Consider the following 7286-nt stretch of genomic DNA (forward strand, 5'->3'; position numbering starts at 1 on the left):
GGTGGTAGCTTCACTACTTTTGAACCAAGTAGCTTTTTCAGTAGCTAAGCTATTGTAGCGTTTCAGGTAATCCAAGTATTACCTGTAATGTGATGTGCAACATAAGTGTCTGGATTGTAGCTAGGAACTAAGGTGTGTGGGTGTGTTCCTAGGGGGAAGGGGATATATGTGACCAGCGGCCGGGGCGGAGGCCAGTCAGGCCAGGGTGGGCGAGCTGACCGGGTGGTTTAGAGCTAGCAGCGAAGCTAGCTGCTAGGAGCGTGTATTGTGAAGACAAGAATAAAGAGCCTGTACCAACTTCAAGTCTCCAGTTCCTTGGACGAATACCCACTTCGTTACATTGGTGCCAGACAGTAAAGCGGTAACGCCTCTGATTCGGCCGAGAGGGGAGAGGGTGAGAAGGAACGGCAAAAGAGACGGGTGGTGCGGCTTTTTGGCTCTAGAAACTGGCGCTAGTAAGTTAGCTACCAGGGGTGCTAACTGCTAACTGCTAGCTGCTAAAACCACGTGCGATGGTGCGCGGAGAATCAAGTATCTCCGGAGAATGGCCATCGGTGAACGGGAGGAAAAGAGAGCTGACGGCGGGGATCAGCTCGATGCTGGCGGGCATGGAGGCGCGTGTGTTGAGAGAGGTCGGACGGCTGGTGCAAGAGACTCCTGCCTGGGCAGTAGAGGTGATGCGGGCGCTGCGAGAAGTCATGCAGCGGGTGGACTTGATGAGCGCGGAGGTAATGCAGCGGGGAGAGCGGCCGGAAGAGCCACGAAAGAGACTGTGTTGGACCTGCAGAGAGCCGGGCCACGTGGCGAGGTGGTGCCGATGCGGTTCCGGGAGACGGACCGGGTATGCGGGACAACGACATGGACAGCAGGGAGCCTGCTGGACATGTAGCGAGATTGGACATCTAGCCAGAGAGTGTCCAAAGGCTGTCGGAGATCGGGGGACAGCGGGAGAAGAGAGACGTGCAGGCGGCAGACAGGTGAGACTCTGCTGGACTTGCCAGTCACCGGAGCACTTGGCCAGGGACTGCACTGAGAGTGTGGAGGCCGGAGGTGAGACGCAGGCTGGGAAGAGCGTGAACAGCCAGAGGGAAGAGAGGGACATCGTCTGCAGCATTGTTACAGTCGGGAGAGCGACGCTCGTGTCTCCGAGTGAGCGAGAGGGGTTACCGCCGGGGGAACCGGCCCAGCCTAACCGCTATACACCCCCTAACGTTGCACTGCGGAGAGCCGAGGGGAAGATCGACGCTGGTGGTGTTCGCTCTGCTGTCCTCAACCCTGGAGGAGGGGGACGGAAAAACGAGCAGAGAGCCGAGGGGAAGATCGACGCCGGTGGTGTTCGCTCTGCTGTCCTCAACCCTGGAGGAGGGGGACGGAAAAATGAGCGAGTGCGAGGCCGGGAGGACGACGCCAGGGTCAGCTGGAGAGTCGACGGGCGCGAGTGGAGACCGGAGGACGAGGATGTCGATCCGGTGCTCGTTCGTGCATTTGCTACTGGAACAAACAAAAAGGGGGGACCGAAAAGAGTGCTTCAGGGGAATTGGTGAAGCTGGGAAAAGGGGGGATGGAAATGGGGTTTTAAAGAAAAGTGAAGGAAAATGTGTGAAAAAGAAGGAAATAATGAAAAACTAGACATTATGGAGTGCCTAATGGGAAACTAGACATTATGGGGGTACCTAATGGAAAACTAGACATTACGGAGTACCTGATGCAAACTGGACATTATGACGGGGGTGTTGGAAAAAAAGAAGGGACTAATTGTGGGGAATTGAAATGTTGTGGGGTTTGTGGGAATTAGATTTTGATGTGGTGATGGGAAAAATATGGTGTTGGGTGTGTTTTGGTACAGGGGGATATGTGTGGGTTGTGGGTGTTAACGTGGGCGTTAACAAATGTTGGGTGAGGAGTGTGTAGCGTTTCAGGTAATCCAAGTATTACCTGTAATGTGATGTGCAACATAAGTGTCTGGATTGTAGCTAGGAACTAAGGTGTGTGGGTGTGTTCCTAGGGGGAAGGGGATATATGTGACCAGCGGCCGGGGCGGAGGCCAGTCAGGCCAGGGTGGGCGAGCTGACCGGGTGGTTTAGAGCTAGCAGCGAAGCTAGCTGCTAGGAGCGTGTATTGTGAAGACAAGAATAAAGAGCCTGTACCAACTTCAAGTCTCCAGTTCCTTGGACGAATACCCACTTCGTTACACTATTTATAGACCCAAGTAGCTTGTAGCTTAAAGTAAAAGCTACAAGCTACTCGCCAGAGAAGATCCATGAGCAAAGCACCAGTGGAGATTTCTGCTGCGGTTTGGATTAAGCAGGAGGAGAGATTGCATATGTCAAGTGTACCTGTGTGTAGCCAATAAAGCACTTCCAGTTCTATTATGATGGACAACAAGTGTTGTTGTCTCATCCTTGCTTTTTAGCATCCTTGCCTCTCTTGCAGCAAGACCCGAAGTCAAATCAGCAACGAACTTTGAAAGATGGCAGAGCCATAGGGAGCCACTGGCAGTGATGAAGAAGACGTTCAGGTTTTATTGTCTGTTTTTTAATAGTGAGAGTTTCAGTGTGTTTTATTTTTTGCCTGCCTATTTGTTTGGTGGAAAGTTGTTCTTTGACATGAAGTTGATTCAATGTGAGAGAAAAAAAGTAGCTTTGATGTAGCAAGCTGCTTTTGCCATGTTGCTCGTAGCTTAGCTTGCTACATTTCTCTGGGGATAGCTTCAATGTAGTTTAGCTATATTTAATCAAGAGTAACTGATAGCTTAGCTTAACTACATTTTCCAAGTAGCTTGCCCATCACTGGTTGTCTATTATTGTCATATATCTCACACTAACTTCGAGACTGAGGAAAACATGTCCATTTGTGAAACCATATACATCAGCGAGGTTTACTATCTTAAATCTAAAGAACACGTGTTTAGGAGTTGACTATCATAGTGTCCAAAAATCAAACGCATTACGTTTGCCCTGGTCAACCCTGGTCGAACAGATGGCTAACTGCTTTAGACGGGCAAGAAGATGCCGCCATTGTTTATATAAACAACACAGAGGCTCCTACACCCTCTCTGACCCTCCTGTGACCCATACTGTCTCAGCAAACTGAGCGGCCATCTGTTTTAATAGTGAAATAGCAATCTATATGACTAAAATAGACCTCAAGGCTACACTGAAATTGAACCAGACAAGGATTCAATTTCAAATAATAAAATCAATTGTTCATTGCTGATTGTATTTAAATGTGGACAACTAATGAAAAGGATATCGAAAGTCCAGCAACCCTTTTCTGAAAGATTAGCCAATTGATATGTTGAGTAAGAACTTTGCCCTCTTATCAGTGAAAGTCTTGACTGATAATGGATTTTGAAATACTCGGTTTCTTTCACGTAAACTGATGGTCTTGCAACCATCCTGAACAGCCTCCACTTCTCCTAAATCTCAAGGACCTTCATGAGGCATCAATGCCTGATGCAACTTTTCAATAGCAATTATATGACAATACTGATCATCTCAGTTGAACAATTGAAATGCAGGATAATATAAGATCCTTTCTGTGTGGAGTTTGCCTGTTCTCCCCGTGTTCGTGTGGGTTTCCTCCAGTTTCCTCCCACCACCAAAAGACAGGCATGTTAGGTTTAACCAAGGCAATGGAAAAAAGAACTGGAGTTGGTCGCCGGGCGCTGCACTGCGGCTGCCCACTGCTCCGAGTTCCAGGAAGGTTCCTAGTAGAGAGCAGGCATGTCCAGAGTCCGGCCCGGGGGCCAGATGTGGCCCTTTGACCGATCTTAAGTGGCCCTCAGCTTGTCTCTCAAAATATACTATATGTGGCCCTCCACACAGTAATAGATCGAGAGGAAATAAAAGAGGTGAACGATTTAATTTTTTTTAGGTGTCATCTTGGATTCCCAACTTAAATTTGACAAACATGTGAAAAAAATATGCAAAACAGTCAAGATAAATTTGAACTGCTTTAGAATGATAAGACATTACATACCTCTCAAGGCAGCTCAACTGTTCATGCAGGCCATGATATTTTCTCACTTATCCTACTGTGTAACTGTATGGGCCCAGGCTTCACAGGCAACTGTCAAACCTGTCACATCACTGTACAAACAGGCACTGAAAATAATGGATCGAAAACAAATGAAATGGCACCACTGTATAATTCTACACAAGTACAAACTGCTCAGTTTTGACAGCTTCCGTTTGTCAAATTGATTTTTAAATGTGTGAATAATCTCGTCCCAGCCGTACTTTCACCATATGTCACAAAAATAAAGAGCAACAGAATTGCCACAAGGGGATCAGCGAATGGCAATTGTAGAGCGGCCGCAAAACTACCTTCGGTCAGTCATCCTTTTCAGTAAAAGGGATACACATGTGGAATTCCCTAACAACAGAAATAAAAATGCAAACTAATCTAAAAAGCTTTAATGAAAAGGTGAAACACTGGCTGAAGCTAAATCAAACCTGCGACCATTGATCACTGATGTAGTTGCGTAATTTTACTGTACATTTTGTATGATGTAGTAGCATAATTCTACTGTAAATTTTGTATGATTGTGTCACAATTTTTATGTTTGCACTTTGTTTAGATTATGTCTTTTATTAGAAAATCCTACCCAGGGACAGGGATTGCAAATTAGCCTTGGCTAGATATCCTATATGCATCGCATTATGTTTCATGTTACTGTAACTTTTTACAATGTTGTCTTGCATTGTCCCTGACAAATAAACGAAAAAAAGAAGAAAAAAAAATTGGTTAATCAAGCAAGTTCACTTTGCATTTTTTCTGTTCATGATGACAGCACTATCATACAGTTTGTAGACATGCACCAAGTAGGAACAACACAGGCAGGCAGAACTAATATACTAGTATATATATACTAGTGTATACTAATATACTATAATACTAGTATAGGCTATGTTTAGATGCGTGCAAAAATGAGGAAATGTCCAATGGTTCAAAACAAAGTGATTTATTTACTCACAGTCCGTATGCTCCAATAACAAACAAAACGTATAGCAATTCCTTTGTGATAAGTCTAAGTCCAATCATAGACCAAAATACAAAGCAGGTTAATTCATTCGATCATAGACGCACGGTCAAAAACTTGTTTGCTTCTCCCAAAATAGCAACAGCTGTACCAGGTAATGGGTTGATTATATCACCATGGCTGCTTTGCCCAAATTGACAGCGGCACTGCTCCCCCAAGTGGTGGGAGGAAATCCACAATAAAAGAACAGCAAAAAATGGCTCTTACATTTTGTTTGTTTGTTTTTATTTTTTATATATAACCCATATGATGAGCTGGCCGGCCCCCCAGTAATTTCACATTATCCAATCTGGCCCCCATTCAAAAAAGTGTGGACCCCCCCTGTAGTAGAGGATGGGTCAAATGCAGAGGATGAATTTCCCCATGGGGATACATAAAGGATCACTTTACTTAAGATACAGACATGTCATTTTCAAATAATCCCTCATTTATTCATCTCATGTTGAGATACTAAATATTTCCATGTGACCATTCATTTAGAACACAATTGTTATGAAAATCACTCAATCGATGGTCTGACAATATATTTCCATCAATTCATAGCTTTCAAGGGGCGTTACGTGCTGCCGGGAACGCCCACCTGGCGGTCAAAAAAAAACTTGTTCATTCCGCTGCCCGCCGAGTCGACTAGTTTCTCACGCTGTGTTTGTTCAGCCAAAATGCCGATTACCTGTTGTGCTATCGGTTGCCCTAACCGACGAGGAGACACGCCTGGCTTGTGCTTTTACAGAATCCCGTCGGAGAAAGAAAACTCAAAGGAGGAGGTTGTGGATTTGTGCGATTAGACGTGGTTCAGTCGCTGGGGAGGGCAAATGGCTTTTATTCTACCATCAAAGTACACACGTCTTTGCGGCCAACATTCCATCAAAGGTGAGCTCAAGTAACGTTAATGGGGTATTTTAATCATTATTGTAACGTTACTTGAGCTTACCTTTGATGAAATGTTGGCCGCAATGACGTGTGTACAAATGGCTGAACAAACACAGCGTGAGAAACTAGTCGACTCGGCAGCGGAATGAACAAGTTTTCTTTTTGACCGTCAGGTGGGCGTTCCCGGCAGCACGTAACGCCCCTTGAAAGCTATGAATAGACAATTATAATATTGAATTATTGTGCAGGCAGCCCACTGCTGTGTGGAGTATCATGTGTCTCTTCAGCTTTCGGTTATGACCAAAACATGTACCACAGTCAGACTGAGCATTGAAATGGTGTATCTCCTGTGTGGACTCTCATGTGTCGTTTCAAGGTTCCTTTCCCCCCAAAACTGTTACCGCAGACTGAGCATCGAAATGGCTTCTCTCCTGTGTGGACTCTCATGTGTTGTTTCAAGTTTCCTTTTCCCCTAAAACTGTTACCACAGACTGAGCATCTAAATGGCTTCTCTCCTGTGTGGACTCTCATGTGTCGTCGCAAGGTTTCCTTACGACCAAAACTGTTACCACAGACTGAGCATTTAATTGGTTTCTCTCCTGTGTGGACTCTCGTGTGTCTCTTCAAGATTGCTTTCAGACTAAAACTTTTACCACAGACTGAGCATTTAAATGGTTTCTCTCCTGTGTGGCCTCGCATGTGTTGTTTCAAGGTTCCTTTATGACCAAAACATTTCCCACAGACTAAGCATTTTATTGGTTTATCTCTTGTGTGGACTATCATGTGTTTCTTCAGGTTTCCTTTATATCTAAAACATTTCCCACAGACTGAGCATTTAATTGGTTGATCTCCTGTGTGGACTCTCATGTGATTCAAGATTCCTTTCTGACCAAAACTTTTACCACAGACGGAGCATTTAAATGGTTCTCCTGTGTGGAGTCTCATGTGTTGTTTCAAGGTTGCTTTATGACCAAAACATTTCCCACAGACTGAGCAATTCAATGGCTTATCTCCTCTGTGGACTGTCATGTGTCTGGTCAAGTTTCTGTTTGTTTCACCACAAACTGACCAACTATAGTGTTTATTCCCAACAACTTCACTGTTTTTCTGTGAGTCTAAACGTGACTGAGGTTCACTCGTTTCTGGCCAATCATCACTGTCTTCAGTCTCAGAAGAGTCTGCAGTCTTACCAGCACCGGCTGGTTCTGATGCTCCACAGTCCTCTCCATCAGCTTCTGTTTTCATCTGTTCAGTTGAGCTGCTGGCTAGAGGCTCTGCCTCTCTCTTCTCCTCAGTTTGGCTTTGATGAAGCTGTGAGGACTGAGGTTTCTCTTCTTCATCTTCTCTCTTCACAGGGACAGGAGAGGTGAAT

This window comes from Poromitra crassiceps (genome assembly GCF_964638095.1).
Source record: "Poromitra crassiceps genome assembly, chromosome: 4".
NCBI lineage: Eukaryota > Metazoa > Chordata > Actinopteri > Beryciformes > Melamphaidae > Poromitra > Poromitra crassiceps.